This window comes from Lethenteron reissneri, chromosome 20 (genome assembly GCF_015708825.2).
Source record: "Lethenteron reissneri isolate LAM-NWPU_2019-01 chromosome 20, ASM1570882v1, whole genome shotgun sequence".
Lineage (NCBI taxonomy): Eukaryota > Metazoa > Chordata > Hyperoartia > Petromyzontiformes > Petromyzontidae > Lethenteron > Lethenteron reissneri.
Genome location: NC_083798.1, coordinates 6,216,070 through 6,232,948, shown reverse-complemented (window position 1 = coordinate 6,232,948; position 16,879 = coordinate 6,216,070). Strand labels below are relative to the sequence as shown.

Genomic DNA, 16,879 nt, shown 5'->3' with positions numbered 1-16,879 from the left:
TCTCTCCGGTTCCTTCTATTTCCTCCCCAACAACAACAACACTTTTAATTGTGCTGTTATTGCCCAAACCTACATATGGTGTCCTAACAGTGCCAAGTTTCCTTCCCATCACTGCCTGCATCAGGTCGTTTTCTCCTTCTATGCGAAACTCTTTTATTTCATCATTACGATTGCGATTAAACGTGAAGGATGTCAGTCCCGAGGAACCAACTGGTGTCTCGCGTTTTACTGCCACGAATGCCTCTATAGCTGGGCGCAGCGTCACCCGGTGTGGAAAAAAGGGGGGGAGGGAAACGATCAAAGGGTACTCAGCAGTGGTTCTGTGAAGTCATCTTCCGATGCGTTTCTTCGGCTCAAGGTTAAGGGTGCAAAAGTTCACGAGTCGAATTGTTGGGGTCTATCACGCGCTGTCGCCACGTGCTCGTGGTGTGCGTGTTTGCTTAAATGACTTTGTTTAGTAAAAAATAAAACAAGAAACAAAAACACGCAGAGAGAGCGAATCCAAGACTGTCCTGCAGAGGGCGGAGGAGACACGGTTGATGCGGACACTCAAGACACGTGCTTGAACTCTTGACCACGGAATGTCCATCCCTCCTACACACACACACAGTCCCTCCTACACAAAGACAAAGATCCCCCGTATAGCCTTAGCAGACTGTAGGGGCAAGTGCTGTTAGCGAGCACCTATGGAGGCCAGAACGGTACACGAGGGGTGGGTGGCCAGCACCACACCCGACCGCCTTTGTCTCCCCAGTGGCGATGTTTTCACACCGCACCAGGTACTCATTTGAGGCTGAGTGGACCTAGGGGAGGCCCAGGACCGGTTCAGATAATCATCACTGGTGTTGGCCGTGAGCGGGAATCAAACTCGGGTCGCCGGGTTCGTAGCGCAGCGCACTAACCGCTCTACAATACCGCTCCCCTCATACACACACAAACACAGCCCATCCCTACACACACGCACAGCCCCCCCCCCCCCGACGACACACACAGCCCCTCCCTACTACACACACAGCCCCTCCTACACACACACACAGCCCCTCCTACTACACACACACAGCCCCTCCTACTACACACACACAGCCCCTCCCTCCCTACTACACACACAGCCCCTCCTACTACACACACACAGCCCCTCCCTCCCTACTACACACACACACAGCGCATCCCTACTACACACACACAGTCCCTCCTACTACACACACACAGCCCCTCCCTACTACACACACACAGCCCCCCCTTACTACACACACACAGCCCCTCCTACTACACACACACAGCCCCTCCTACTACACACACACAGCCCCTCCTATTACACACACACAGCCACTCCTACTACACACACACAGCCCCTCCTACTACACACACACAGCCCCTCCCTACTACACACACACAGCCCCCCCTTACTACACACACACAGCCACACCTACTACACACACACAGCCCCTCCTACTACACACACACAGCCCCTCATATTACACACACACAGCCCCTCCTACTACACACACACAGCACCTCCTACTACATACACAGCCCCTCCTACACACACACACAGCCCCTCCTACTACACACACACACACAGCTACTCCCTCCTACACACACACAGCCCCTCCCTACTACACACACAGCCCCTCCTACTACACACACACAGCCCCTCCTACTACACACACAGCCCCTCCCTACTACACACACACAGCCCCTCCTACTACACACACACAGCCCCTACTAAACACACACAGCCCCTCCCTACTACACACACACAACCCCTCCTACTACACACACACAACCCCTCCTACTACACACACACAGCCCCTCCCGACTACACACACACAGCCCCTCCCTACTACACACACACAGCCCCTCCTACTACACACACACAGAACCTCCTACTACACACACACAGCTACTCCCTCCTACACACACACAGCCCCTCCCTACTACACACACAGCCCCTCCTACTACACACACACAGCCCCTCCTACTACACACACACAGCCCCTCCTACTACACACACAGCCCCTCCCTACTACACACACACAGCCCCTCCTACTACACACACACAGCCCCTACTACTACACACACACAGCACTTCCTACTACACACACACAGCCCCTCCCTACTACACACACACAGCCCCTCCCTACTACACACACACAGCCCCTCCTACTACACACACACAGCCCCTACTACACACACACAGCCCCTCCTACTACACACACAGCCCCTCCCTACTACACACACACAGCCCCTCCTACTACACACACACAGCCCCTACTACACACACACAGCCCCTCCCTACTACACACACACAGCACCTCCTACTACACACACACAGCCCCTCCTACACACACACACAGCCCCTCCCTACTACACACACACAGCCCCTCCTACACACACACACACACAGCCCCTCCTACTACACACACACAGCCACTCCTACACACACACAGTCTCTCCCTACTACACACAAACAGCCCCTCCTACACACACACACAGTCTCTCCCTACTATATATACCTGGTGTGATTTGTAAACAACATCAGCACTGGGGAGACAAAGGCGGCAGGGCGTGGTGCTGGCCACCCACACCCCTCGTGGGCCTCCTTGGCCTTCACAGGTGCTTGCTAACAGCACTTGCCCCATGCGTCTCAATGCTACAGAGGGAACCTTTGTCTTTGTGCGGTGTATGTATATATGTGTGTGTGTGGGTGTGTGAGTATTAAGTTAATTCCTGCACAGCTATTTCACATCAAATTGCCCCTTTTTTATATTTTTTGTTGCTCAAGCCTCCGACCCACCTGTCCGCTCCCCCTCCCCCCGGCTCCCTCCATCCCCCCTCCCCTCCATCCCCCCTGCCCTCCATCCCCTCCCCCCCCCACCAACCCCCAATCCCTCCCCAACTGAGGACGTCCTTGGAATTTCTTGGCTGTCCTCACATCCGTGACTGCTCTCTCCGCCATCGAGGCCCTCCCGCCCGCCTGCCCGTCGCTGCTGCTGCCGCATTCTGGCAGAAAACAATTAAGTTAATTAACGAAGCATCATGAATATTCATAAGTATGCAAATGACAGCCATTACGGCTCGCAGTGGGCACGGGAGCGCTGCACTAGAGGATGGGAGGCGCGGCGCAGGGGGAAGAAGGGAGGGGTGGGATGGTGGTGGGGGGGTAGTGTGTGTGGGGGGGGGGCGAGTGGGCAGGGATTATCACGAATGCAGCAAGCAGGGGAGGGGGAGGAGTGGGATATTAAAGTAAGACGGGGGGTGGGTGGGGGGTAAATGGGACAGGATACGGGGGGGGTATGGATTCATTATGAGGATGTGCGGGGGAGAGAGAGGGGGGGGGGGTGAGAGGGCGGGAGGAGGGGGCAGAGAGACGACGTTCCAGGCAACGTGCGTGGAACGTGGTGAAGTTTTTGGGCGGCCCCGGCTCTTCTGCTCGACTCTCCGTCGCCCTCAGAGTAATGGGCCACCGGGGCCGAAAGCCACAGAGGCCGTGGCGTGGCCATCGACAAAGGCCGTGGGTGGCGTTGAAGTCGGGCGTGAGACTGTGGCGTTGCAACCATTTTTTGTCAAAGTCCACGGGCACCGCAGTCAAAGACCACGACATTCGTGCGCAGTGAAAGACCGAGGCATGGAACCCACCCAAAAAATAGCGCGCGGGCTCTTCCTCATCAGAGGGTCTCGGACTGGCGGCATCCCGAGTGCCATCACCACCACCACCGCCGCCCTCACTGCTCCATTCAAGCCGGCCGCCGACGTCCGGCCGCACGCGCGGGCACACCCAGCACCAGTCACGGCCAACGCCCTCAAACATTTTTTTTCAATGTAGAGCCACCGCTGGCTAATTGATGTGCCGGGGCTGTTCCGCATCGCCCGCGCGCTGTTCTTGACGCGAGCGTTGCGACGAAATCGACGCAATAAATACACGAACGAACAAGATGAACGAATCGACGGATGAACGTATGGGGCAATACATGAGTTGAGAATTAAGGGAACGAGTGAAGGGACACGCACGCGCTCTGCACGTGTGCGCGCGCGCGCCGGAACGCGCTACAAACCTCGGACCGTGCGCACGAAAAAAAAAGCACACGCGCACACGTCTCCTTACACGAGCATTGATAGTTTTGTTGTTATTTGTCAGTGGCGTAGCTACTGGCAGTTGTGCAGGCGGTGCAACTGCGCGTCGTGGGCCACGAGCCGGAGGGGCCCAGGTGCCGGACTGGTAATTAAATTGAGCCTCCCCCCCCACCCCGCCCCCCGCGGTCCAATTCGCTCCTCTTCGTAGTCAGGCGCGTGGGCACCTGGGAGGATCTGTGCAGTTGCACCGCCTGCACACTCGATCTAGAGCTACGCCGCTGGACGGACGCGCAGATTTCGATCCACCCGTGCAACCACTCCAAACTCGTGCCCACCACCCCAGGGATGGGGGGGGGGTTGGCTTTGGCCAGGTAGCGCCGTGCGTGTGTTTCTGTGCCAGTACAAACAAATGCTGCTTGACAATATTGGTCTGCGACGCCAATAGGCTGATGGACCGATGCAATGTCTGTTGTGTGTGCACACACGTGGCAAGACGTACACATACGTCGTGGAGTTGTGCTCGCACGCATTTGCCCGTGCCAGTACAGTGTGGGCGCGTGCGCAGAGACGGCCTCCGATTGCACACAGTTTACCTGTCCCCAGTGCCAGCCTTGAGCAATGCCACAAGGCAGAGGCAGAGAGAGAGGGAGGGGAGATGCAGGAGAGGGAGGGAAGCACAGATAGAGAGAGAGAGCAGGAAAGAGAGAGGGGGGAGAGAGAGAGAGATGTTTTTGTTCTCGCCTGTGTTGAGTTTCCGTTGCGTTGCTTTGAAAGTTGTGCTGTTCAGCGCACCGGCACCCCGAGCGTGCTCATGCCATACTGGGCAGACCAATCGTGTCAGAGAGCCTCGGCGTGTTTGAGCCTCAAGTGAAGTTGCTCTGAGAGACGGGATGAGAGAGGAGAGAGCGGAGAAAGGGAAAACGAGGATCGCGGGAGATCAAGATAACAAACGCAAATTGCGACATCTTCAATATTGGCTGTTAAGTATCGTTGGTGTTAATGAAGGCCGATGAGATTAATTAAAGTAGTGGATGGGGGGCGCGTGGCTGGAAGGGACTATGGGCCCATGGACGAGACTGGTGACGGAATAGCAGCCAAAGAATAGCAGAGAACGCGTCCGGGAGAGAGAGCATGGCCACCATGGAGAGGTAGCGTGGAGACCAACTCACGTGCAGCTTCACAGGGCCGGCTAGCCTAGTAGGCCTTCATCCAACAGAGGGTAGAGCGTAGCAGATGTCGATGATTAATTGAATGCAAACGGCCGCTATTGAATGTCAAGATCATTTTAATGATCCCCTTAATTACATCTCTTGCCGCTCGTGCAGTTTGGGTGCAGTGTAAATCCCAGAGTAGGTGTGTGGGTCTGCTCCACCCTCGCAGATTAGTAATAATAATAATATAATTATCATAATGTCAACTTCTAACTTGCCGCAGTGTTCACTCACTCTCGAAGAGAGAGAGAGAGATCGACTCACGGGCGCGAGGAGGAACGACAGACGAGCAGGAAAGCCACCGCGCCGTGACCCGGCGCCAACAATTGCCCAAGCTCTGGCGGGCCTCTATATATCAAGGTGTGATCGGCCAATGAATGAGTGTTCACACATGTGGGAGAAAACCGGAGCGCTCGGAGAAACACTCTATCGCATTCGGACGGAACGGGCTGAGTCCACAGCTTTGCGTGTTACCGCCTTCCCCTGGCGAGCCGTGGAACTAGCTCCTCCTCGACTCCCACGGAAGGGAGCTCAGCAAAACACGCGTGCCGTGATTCTAGATTTGAAGCTTTCGTGACTGCAATGATTCATATTCTTAGGGTTTTTTTCGGTAAAGTCACGTAGGTAAAAAACATTAAAAAGTAAAATAAAATAAAAATCACGACGTTTCGGAGGCAACACAAGCTTCCGTCTTCAGGTGGTAAATGAGAGATTGTAGAAGTTACCACTCCGTTTATATAAAGAGATTGCAGAAGCTACCACTCCGTTTATATAAACGGAGTGGTAGCTTCTGCAATCTCTTATTTACTTGATACAGCTGTCGTGGCTGTGACGGTACCACCTGAAGACGGAAGCTTGTGTTGCCTCCGAAACGTCGTGATTTTTATTTTATTTTACTTTTTAATGTTTTTTACCTACGTGACTTTACCGAAAAAAAAACCTAAGAATATGCGTGCCGTGATCCATCAACCCTTGCTGCCGCCTCCACGGCGCTGGCTGATCACCGGCCACGTGACAGCCAAGCCACCACCGCCCGTCCACTCGAGCAGTCACTGCAGTGAGCGGTAGCGCGCTCTCCTGCCCGCCTGCTGGAGGGGGGGGGTTATCGTCGCACCCGGCGGGGAAAAGCGAATGACGAAGGGGGTGTCTCGACTCCTTGCGAGCGTTTCGCACGGGAGTTAAAGCAATGTGGAAGCTTAGGCTAGGCCCTCTCCCGGCCAGGTTCAAGTTCAAGTTAATTTATTAGGTATAGCCCTGTGAGCCATTCGGCTCTTGAATCGGGTGCAACCGCAACAAACGAAAAACAAAAACATGAACAAGAATACATCTTATAGTGACTATGTGCAAACAGAAAATCCAAGAAAAGACAGCAAAATATTGCAGAAAAATGATCGTACACCAACGCTGTGTGCAAAAATCCCAGGTGAAAGCAATCAACCGATGTGGGTCCAATTTTGTGGCGGCCCACACTGGGATGCTGTGGTTTTCGGATTTTGCCGTGAGTAGTTCAAACGCGACGATATTCTGATATTCTAGAATATCTTCTTGGTTATTTCGGTAAAGTCACGTAGAATGGAAATAATAAAATAATAAAAATAAAACATAATAAAATAATTCTCACGACGTTTCGACCACAATTATTTCCATTCTACGTGACTTTATTATTTCCATTCTACGTGACTTTACCGAAAGAACCAAGATGAATCCCTGCAGTCACGAAAGCTTTAAATCGAAATTCTAGAATATCTTTAGGGGTCGTGTTACTCAGTTACGCCTGTCAAGTACAGAAACACACACTCATGCAGAGGTGTCAGCCACTTAGACACTTACCTTTATGAATAGTTTACCAACTAATGGAATGTTAACTTAAAAAGTAACGATATTGTTCAGCCTCTTGTCGACCCACCGCCGGACGAAGACATCGCACGCCGTGCCAGTCACGAGTGCTTGTTTGACCATACTTCACCACGCCGGTTGGTTCGGGTTGGTGAAGGTGGTTGGGGACCCAGGACCGTGTTCAAGAGATCACTCGCATACTGACACGAGCCGTGGTCGGGGAATCGAACTCAGGTTGCCTGGTTCGTAGCGCAGCGTGGCAAACCCCTGTAAGCGAAGTCTTGGACTCGTTCGACTCGTAGAGCCGCGATGGAATTCGAGACAATTTGAGTTCTAGATTTGAAGCTTTCGTGACTGCAAGGATTCACACTCTTTGGTTTTTTCGGTAAAGTCACGTAGGTAAAAATAAATAATAAACATAAAAAAATAAAAAAAATAATTAGTAAAAATTTTATAAATGATAATAGAAATAAAATAATAAATCACGACGTTTCGAAGGCAACACAAGTCTCCGTCATCAGGTGGGACCGTCACAGCTAAAATTTACAATTGATACAGTAAACTTTAGCTGTGACGGTCCCACCTGATGACGGAGACTTGTGTTGCCTCCGAAACGTCGTGATTTATTATTGTATTTCTATTATTATTTATATTATTTTTATTAGTTATTTTTACCTACGTGACTTTACCGACAAAACCCAATAGTACAATTTGAGTTTCCGTTCGCGAATCTTCCCTAACCAGTCGCGTTACAACCTGCATTGGGATGTTTTGTCACTGTTATCCGGGCATAGTAACGTGGGGTGTTCTCAATGTACGCTACGGGTGGGGTGAACGCGTGCGTTTTGTTTGAAACGCAATCGTTTGCTCTGAAGAGCCGGGTGTTTGCGTAGCAACGATTTGGAGGCGAGAGTTGGTGGACCGCGTGGAGGTTTGTAACACTCTCACACACGATGGGCTGCGACGTGGTGGGCACATTCATGACGAACACAGCGGGTGGGATCGTGCGATTCTAATAATATTACGCGCACCCGGGCACGGCACATCGCGAGCAGAGAGACGACGCGAGGCGGTCGAGACTATGGACGGAGTGTCGGCAGAATCAGAGTGAACTCGCCCGAAAGGATTCCCAGCAGGGGGAGATGTGAGCGATGGTATCGCATCTCGCAGTGTGCGCGAGCCGGATGGGATCGCTGCGTCGAAGAAGGCAGTGGATATATCGTGGGTGATGGTGGTGGTGGTGGTGGTGGTGATGATGATGATGAGTTCATGAGTGGTAGTTGGTGTGTTTTCTCAGGTTTCTCACATTCATTAAAAAAAAACAATTAAACGGCCACACATCCCAATGCAGTGCCCTCCTGAAAACGCGTCTTGAGACTCATCGTGAGGATTTGCGTGCATTTCATGTGCACGAAACACGCACGCCGCTGCATATGACGTACGCCGCGATACACGTGTATGCAGCTTCGCCGGTGTACATGCACAGCACTGCACTCGCACGCAACAGCCCCACGCATAAGATCTACACACGGCGCGTACACGCGCACAACTACACGCAAATGAAGTACACGTGGCGCGCCTTTGCACTTGCATGGCAGTGGGCTTGCATGTCTCATCATCATCATTATTATTATTAAACTACTGCTACTCCGCGCGTGCAATGTGCGTAGCTGGGCACGCACGGGGCCACGCTAACAGCTCCAGCTGCCGCCGTTCGCAGCTGCACGAGGCCCGGTCCCGGAGCGGACCGGGCCCCGGGTTTGGCACCGAGAGCGCGGAGCGAGGAGCCCTCCCGACGGCTGCTAATTCACATCCCCGGGGGCTCGTTAAAGCACGCACCACATTCACTCACTCACTCACACGCACGCACGCATGCATACAATGCATAACACGTACACGCATCGATATACATACGGACAATATACATGCACACAAAATACAAAGATCCACACCCACCCACCCATCCACCCATCCACCAACCACCCCGTATGGCCTTCAACAGACAATGTGGAGGGAGGGGAGAGGGGGCGGAGTGCTGTTAGTGAGCACCTGTGAATAGCCAACAAGGCACACGAAAGGTGATGGTGTGGACAGCACCACGCCCGGCCGTCTTTGTCCCCCCATTGGTGATGTTTGATAAATCACACCAGGTTCTAATTTAAGGCTGAGTCGACCTGGGGGGGGAGACTTTAAACCGGTTCAGATATTTGCCATTGATATTATCCGTGAGCGAGAATTGAACTCGGGTCGCCGGGTTGGTAGTGCAGTGCACTAACCACTGCTTTACTGCTCCCCACAGACAAAGGCAAATATATAAGCACACATACACATTTACATACACACATGCACAGCTGCATACATACGAGTACGCGTACACAGACACGTGCAGCTATGCATACAACAGTCGCCATCGCCACTTTGAGGCTATCACGTGAAGTGTGGAAGGTTCGTTAACAGGAGGTCACGGAGCAGACCCAGGTGCCATGGGTTGCCTGACTGAGATGACTCGCAGATGCACCACCTGTGCTCCCCACTGTGCCAACTTGCTGCGTTTTATACGACCGGCGCTCCGCTCGCTGTTGTGAGCGTCGCTCCCCTGCCCTCCGTTGTTGCTGAAGGGCGACTGCCGCCAATTACCCAGTAGCCTCCTTCACGAGCCTCCCCAACAGAGGCCGATCTTGACACCTTTGGTACCGGTCATCGGTCAAGTCCAATGAGCTCCACATCCTCTTGCACCACGTCAGCCCATCTCTTCTCAGACACGGACGCAGTCCGAACTAAGATTGGTATGCAACGATTAGTCCACTAACATGAATTGCTATGCTCACGGTCCATCCATAGAATTGCCCGTGCGAGAACGGATTGAACTATGATTTATGCAAATTACGTGTAAATGATAATATTTAAGGCATACGACGACCGAGACAGAGACAGTTGAGGGTACACAAAACAACGATCGATTATTGCTTCGAGTTGTGACCTTGTGGTTCTGACAACGCAACGAAGTTCGCGTGGCACCACCGCCCTCACCTGCTCAAGTACATTCGCTCGGCAGTGTCTGCGTCGTTTGTTTCGAGTTCATTTTTCTCTTCCTGCGAATGTGAACATATTACCTGCCATCTGTGTATACCGAGCAGCACGGCTGGCTACGTACGGTGCGAAAGAAGGTCAACACGCCTGCTATATGTCTATCAGCTGCTATTTATACCTGCTGTGAGTCTGTAGCTGCTATGTGTATATTAGCTGCTAAGTGTATATTAGCTGCTAGGGACACCTGCTATGATTATAGTAGCTGCTGTGTATAACTGATATGTGTGTATTCGCTGCTATGTGAACCTATTGTGAGTATATCACGATATTTGTATACAACTGCTATGTGAACATCACCTGCTGTGTGTACATCACCTGCTATGTGTACCTGCTATGTGTGTACACCACCTGCTGTGTGTACCTGCTATGTGTACCTGCTATGTGTATATCACCTGCTGTGTGTACATCACCTGCTATGTGTACATCACCTGCTATGTGTACATCACCTGCTATGTGTACATCACCTGCTGTGTGTACATCACCTGCTGTGTGTACTTGCTATGTGTACATCACCTGCTATGCGTCAGCGGGACGACGCAGCCGCGCTCGCCTGGAAGTGGCGGCGGGGTCGGAGGCCCCTCGCTGGACCGGAGGCCCTCTCGACGCGTTCGCTCGAGGGGCCCATCTGGGTGGTCCCAGTGGCCGCGACTAACGACGGAGTGAGGAGGCGAGGTAGCCGACGCAGGGGGGGGGGGGGTAACCCCCCCGCTCACCCTCTCACGGGGTCGACGGAGGTCAACTCGCGTCGGACCAACAAGTCGCGTGTTGAAGGGTTTCGTTTTTTTCTTTGAAGCCGCCGCGAGACCGTGAGAGCCGGCGACGGATTTGGAGGGAGGCCTTCATCCAGCAGCGGATAGGTCATGGTGATTGGTGGTGTTGGCGAATAAAATTGCCACGACCTCATGGGCCTCTCGCGCTTGCGATTTCTCCCAGCCACTCCGCCGCGATCGTGGCACGTCAAACCCAGGGGGTTTTGCGGTTCCCTATTAAATTTGTTCATCGTTTTAATGGAAACGAAGAAGACCCGGGCACGGATATTCCCCCGTCGAACGATCGCACGTGCAGATGCCACCTCGACATTGCGTGTGTACGTGTCTACGCTGCGCGCGTGAGCGCTAAATGTTGGCAGTGTCGCTTTGTAGAGAGAGGAGGTTGGGGTGGGGGGGTGTTGGGGGAGGCTCGCAATTGTGAGCAGTCGAGTTCAGATCCAGGCCAGGGTCAAGTAATGTCCAGCAGCATCTGCAGCAGCATCGAACTGTCACCAAATATAAATAATATATCCCCCGTATGGCATTGACAGACTGTTGAATCAAGCGCTGTTCGCGAGCACATATGAAGGCCGGCACGGCACGCGAGGGGGTGGGTGGCGAGCACCACACCCGACCGCCTTTGTCTCCCCAGTGGCGATGTTTACTACACACCGCACCAGGTACTCAATGAGGCCTAGGACCGATCCAGATATTTGTCACTGGTGGTGGCCGTGAGCTAGAATCGAACTCGGGTGGCCGGATCTGTAGCGCAGCGTTTTAAACACGACGCCATAGTAATAGTATCGCGTAGTAATAGTATCACATAGTAATAGTATCGCATAGTAATAGTATCACGTAATAATAGTATCGCATAGTAATAGTATTGCATAGTAATAGTATTGCATAGTAATAGTATTGCATAGTAATAGTATCGCATAGTAATAGTATCACATAGTTATAGTATCGCATAGTAATAGTATCACGTAATAATAGTATCGCATAGTAATAGTATCACGTAATAATAGTATCGCATAGTAATAGTATCACGTAATAATAGTATTGCATAGTAATAGTATCACATAGTAATAGTATCGCATAGTAATAGTATCACATAATAATAGTATTGCATGGTAATAGTATCGCATAGTAATAGTATCACATAGTAATAGTATCACATAGTAATAGTATCACATAGTAATAGTATCACATAGTAATAGTATTGCATAGTAATAGTATCGCATAGTAATAGGATTGCAATAGTATCGCCAACCCCAGGCAATCCCCGCCCGCGTTCCGCAGGAACCGCGTGGCGGAGCCGAACGAATCGAGGATCCCGTGCGGTGTCGGTGTCGGGGTCGCATCTGTCGAGGTTGTGTTCAATAATCGAGCGCGACCGCCAGCACGGTCGGCACAGGGAGAGGGGGGAGAAGGGGGAGGGGGGGCAGAGGGGGGGGGCAGAAGGGGGGGCTTGCTTTGGGTTGGGGCTCTCTTTGGGACCAAAAACAAATTTCACTGGCACGGCCGATCACGGTTTTGACTTGAGTCCTGAATTCTTGAGCTGCTCTGCAAGTGAGTTCACATCTCGGTAGCAAAGCAGCGGATTTGAGCTTGGGGACAGCGTTCGGATGGGGCGACCATTACGACCGCTGTGCACAACACGTGTTATAGGCTTGGGAGTCACGTGTTGCGCAATTTAGGACAGTGCAGAACAAGAACAACAACAAATGCATCTATTGTTGTACTTTAATTCTGTGCGCCTGCGTCCGGGAACCCCCCCACCCCCCCAACGATCCGCACGGCGTGGGGAGCGGCTCTCATCCAGCAGTGGATTGACAGCAGAAGGGGGTCCGTGCAGGTACGCGAGAGTTCAAGGTGAAGGTCAATTGTTGCCCTCGTTCCAGGCCTTCTGGTCGAGGCTGCTGCAGTCCTTGCGCGGTCGACGGCGGAACGGCGGAACGGCGGCTCTCAGCGGCGTCTCATTGCCCGCCGCCATCCCCGGCTCCGAGTTTCTGCCACGAGTCGCCCCCCTCCTGCCTGGGTGCCACTGCCCGCCCCCCTCCCCCCCGGCTTCGCTAACCTCCCTCCATCCTCGTGCACACGCGGGCAGCAGCCGTCATATCAACAGCCTCATCCTCCTCCTCTTGCCGGTGACAACTACGCATGCTTCTCTGCACGCGTTTCGGTACGCGTGGTGAAGAATGGTCAAACGGCCCCACCACCCACCCCCCCTGCCCCACACCACCACAATCCGTAGTGTCTAGGTTCAGGGGTCGGCAAACCTGCGTCTCCGGAGCCGCGTGCGGCTCTTTAAGGAACTGCTTCGTGACGTTTGTTTGTGAAGGAACCAGCGTCTCCTCGCATTCACCACCACAGTGCATTGCGGCTCTAGAAATGTCGATTTTATTTGTTTCCAAATTCGACGAAAAATTGTCTCTTCTTGTTATTTTGTTTGGCTTAGGCAGACCTTGAGCCAGCACAAGTTGTACGCGTGGCATTATATTATAAAGGAGCCGCTTATCGAAGACACGGATTACCGAGACCACGCGTCTTACGCCACAATTCTAATGCCCATAGGAAGACTGAACGCGTGCGTTAATGTGTGCAAATTGCGGGATATTGCATAACAGGTAAAGGTTAATTGAGGGTGTTTGAATTATTGCGCTTTACGTTTATAGCCTAAGGTTACCCCCGAGTTGAATCGTATTGTGACACACGTCAATGGCATTATAATAGAGGCTGCGTACGTGTGAAAGTGATTTCAGTCCATGTTCGTTGTCAATGGCCGTGTTTCTGATCCACGTGTCACAGTCGGTAATTTGGGCTGATTAAAAAAAAATCAAGCACTTAATTATACAGACATATTGGCATGCACAAGCTGAAGAGTGTTCAAAGAAGCATGGGTAGGTAGGTAGGTGCCTGATAGGAATAACGCTGAGATAAGGCGAGATTAGAGAACACACGCCAAGTCAGGGACATCGCATTGACGGTTCGACAGGACGCGTTGTGTCAGCTGTATCGTGGGATCGTGAGAGATGCCGATGGCGTGTGCCTTCATCCAGCAGTGAATGAATCATGGCTGCTGGTGCATCTGTTGCCACGTGTTGCGTGTGACAACTTGTCTCTACCTCTCACATATGCAGACGAAAGTGAATTAATTAATGATGGCAACTCGAGCGATGTTCTGGAAGGGCTATAAATGCCGAAACTTGGCACAAATATATTCGAGACTATGCTTACTTTACTAGACATTGCTCAATGACCCCAATTGTCTCGTTCGATACACACTGTGACTCTAATAATAATAACGGTAACAAGAATAAAAAGGCAATGGCAAAGGCGCAGCACTGCAATTTCTTCTTCTCGCCACTGCTAGGGGAATGGACTCATTTAGATGGAGTCCTACAGTCCCTAAATCCTGCAACTGGTGGATCAAGCCCCCCCCGGAGGGGAATCCAGATTTGATTATGTACAAAAGCGCACATATACTTGAAATATCTGAGCATAGCTTAATCCGTGAACTCTTCCGCCCGTATGGCCAGCCACGGCATTTTCAAGAAGCTTCTGTTTGACCGCATTAAAGGGGCTAAACGGGCACAGCAAGGGATAGAGAAGAGATGGGTTGACGTGGTGCAAGAGGATGTGGAGCTCATTGGACTTAACGATGACCAGTACCAAAGGTGTCAAGATCGGCCTCTGTTGGGGAGGCTCGTGAAGGAGGCTACTGGGTAATTGGCGGCAGTCGCCCTTCAGCAACAACGGATGGCAGGGGAGCGACGCTCACAACAGCGAGCGGAGCGCCGGGCGAATAAAACGCAGCAAGTTGGCACAATGGGGAGCACAGGTGGGGCATCTGCGAGTCATCTCAGTCAGACAACCCGTAGCACCTGCTGGGTCCGTCCTGTGACCTCCTGCCAGCGGGCGTTCGACACTTCACGGGGCCTTAACGTGCACCTACCCTGGAACAAGCGCCGTGGTGATGTCACCGCCACTTAGTGGCGAATGGCGGTTGTGCTCGCTAACATCACTTGCCCCAACAGTATTTTGAGGCTATAGGGTTGGATCTTTGTCTTTATCTTGGTATGTCTTTGTGCTAGTTCTAAGCCCCTTTGTAAACCCACTTCTGGATGAAGAACTTCCCACGCCTTGTCCGTCACAGGGGTTGTTTGACCATACTTCACCAGGCTGGTCAATGCGGGTTAGTGAAGAATGGAGGAGGTGGGGGGGGGGGGCAATAACCTGTTGAGGTGTCACTCGCCGCTGATGAACGCGGCCACACCGACGTCGATTCTTTCCCACGGCTGACGTCAGTGGCGAGTGGTACCAGAACTTTTTCCTGGGTCCCTGTGGGCCGACGCAGCCTCCACTGAGTACCGTTGTGTGATGTCAACACCAGCACTGGGGAGGCAAAAGCGGCCGGGTGTGGGACTGCTCACGGAACTTAGTGCGCTGTCTTGGTCGCAATCGCTGCTACCCGCGCACAGCCAACATCGGCGACGGATGTCTGAACCGGACCTGCGCATCCCCTAGATCGACTCAGCCTAAAATCAGTACCTCGTGCAGTGTGAAAACATCAGCACTGTGGAGACAAAGGCGACCGGGCGCGGTGCTGGCCACCTACCCCGTCGTGTGCCGTTCCAGCCTTGATAGGTGCTCGCTAACAGCACTTGCCCCAACAGTCTGTTAAGGTTCCACGGGGGGATCTTTGTCTTTGTGTCTCCGTGTACAGCAGCAGCAGCATCAGTCGCAACGGTATCGCAACGAACTCTCTCGCCGTGTCCACGTGCGCGCGTGGCCAGATGCGCTGGCCCGGTCGGGGTCGCCTTGAGCAGGGACGACAGATGCGCGTGTGCGTTGTGTACGTGGGGAGCGGTGGCGCAGCGGTTAGCGCACTGAGCCACGAAACCCGGCAACCCGAGTTCGAGTCGAATATCGGTGACCAGCATCCGAACGACATAATGAGTACCACGTGCTTTGTGCAAAACGTCAGCATTGGGGAGACGAAGGCGGTCGGTCGTGGTGCCTTTGGGGCAAGTGCTGTTAGTGAACACCGATGAAGGCCGGGCACGGCACATGAGGGGGTTGGTGGCCAGGACCACGCCCGACCGCCTCTCGTGTCCCCAGTGGCGATGTTTACACACCACACCATGTACTCATTTGAGGCTGAGTCTACCTAGGGGGAGGTCCAAGACCGGTTCGGATAATCGTCCCCGGTGTTGGCCGTGAGCAGGGAATCGAGCCGGGGTCTAATTTGAGGCCGAGTCGCCGTGCGTGCGCTGGATTCAGCGCCAAGTGCGCGCCGCGCGTCGCGGATCGACGCCGAGCGCTTGGGTCTCGCCGCCGTCGAAGGCGACGCCCGCGGGGCCACGACCTCCCACGTCAATCCGACGGGACCGGTCTCAATGAGAAGAGGGCGAAGGGTACGGGGTTAGAACGAAGTGAGCCCCCACGCTGGGAAGTGAGCGAACGCTGCCGAGCGAGCGAGCGAACGAGTCGAGCGGCGCACGCGGCGCGAGTTTTCCGCTGTTCCATCCCCACGCTTCGGCCGTTCCGCGTTGGCGACGTGGCGGGGAATTACCGAAGCGCGCACGCGCAGCCGTCGTTTTCTACGGGGGGGGGGGGACGTTAAAGACACCGCGGACGTAAATCCTCACCGTGCGTTGGGGGGGGGCAGCGTTGGGAGGCTGGGAAGATTGAGACGAGGGCGGAGGGAGATGGACGTGGAGATTTGAATGGATACGCGCTCTTACACGTGCACGTCTTTAGATAAAGCAGCTGAGATGAATGCTATATACATGACAAGACTTATTATATATAGAGAGTCGGGTTCTGCTTGGTAATGTTTGGATTCGTATCCATACAGACAAAGGCCGCCCATATAGCCTTGAACACATTGTTGGGGCAAGTTCCGTTTGCGAACAC

The 16,879-nt window shown here is 53.1% G+C and overlaps 1 long non-coding RNA gene across 1 annotated transcript; it reads right to left on the bottom strand.

Annotated features, from left to right (window-relative positions):
- Nucleotides 1–2,943: 2,943 nt before the first annotated feature.
- On the bottom strand, nucleotides 2,944–15,762 carry LOC133344471 (uncharacterized). The gene is made up of 3 exons (XR_009755349.1): nucleotides 15,579–15,762; nucleotides 15,197–15,355; nucleotides 2,944–3,003 (listed from the first exon to the last, which is right to left on the bottom strand). It is a non-coding gene; the product is annotated as an uncharacterized LOC133344471 (long non-coding RNA).
- Nucleotides 15,763–16,879: the final 1,117 nt, after the last annotated feature.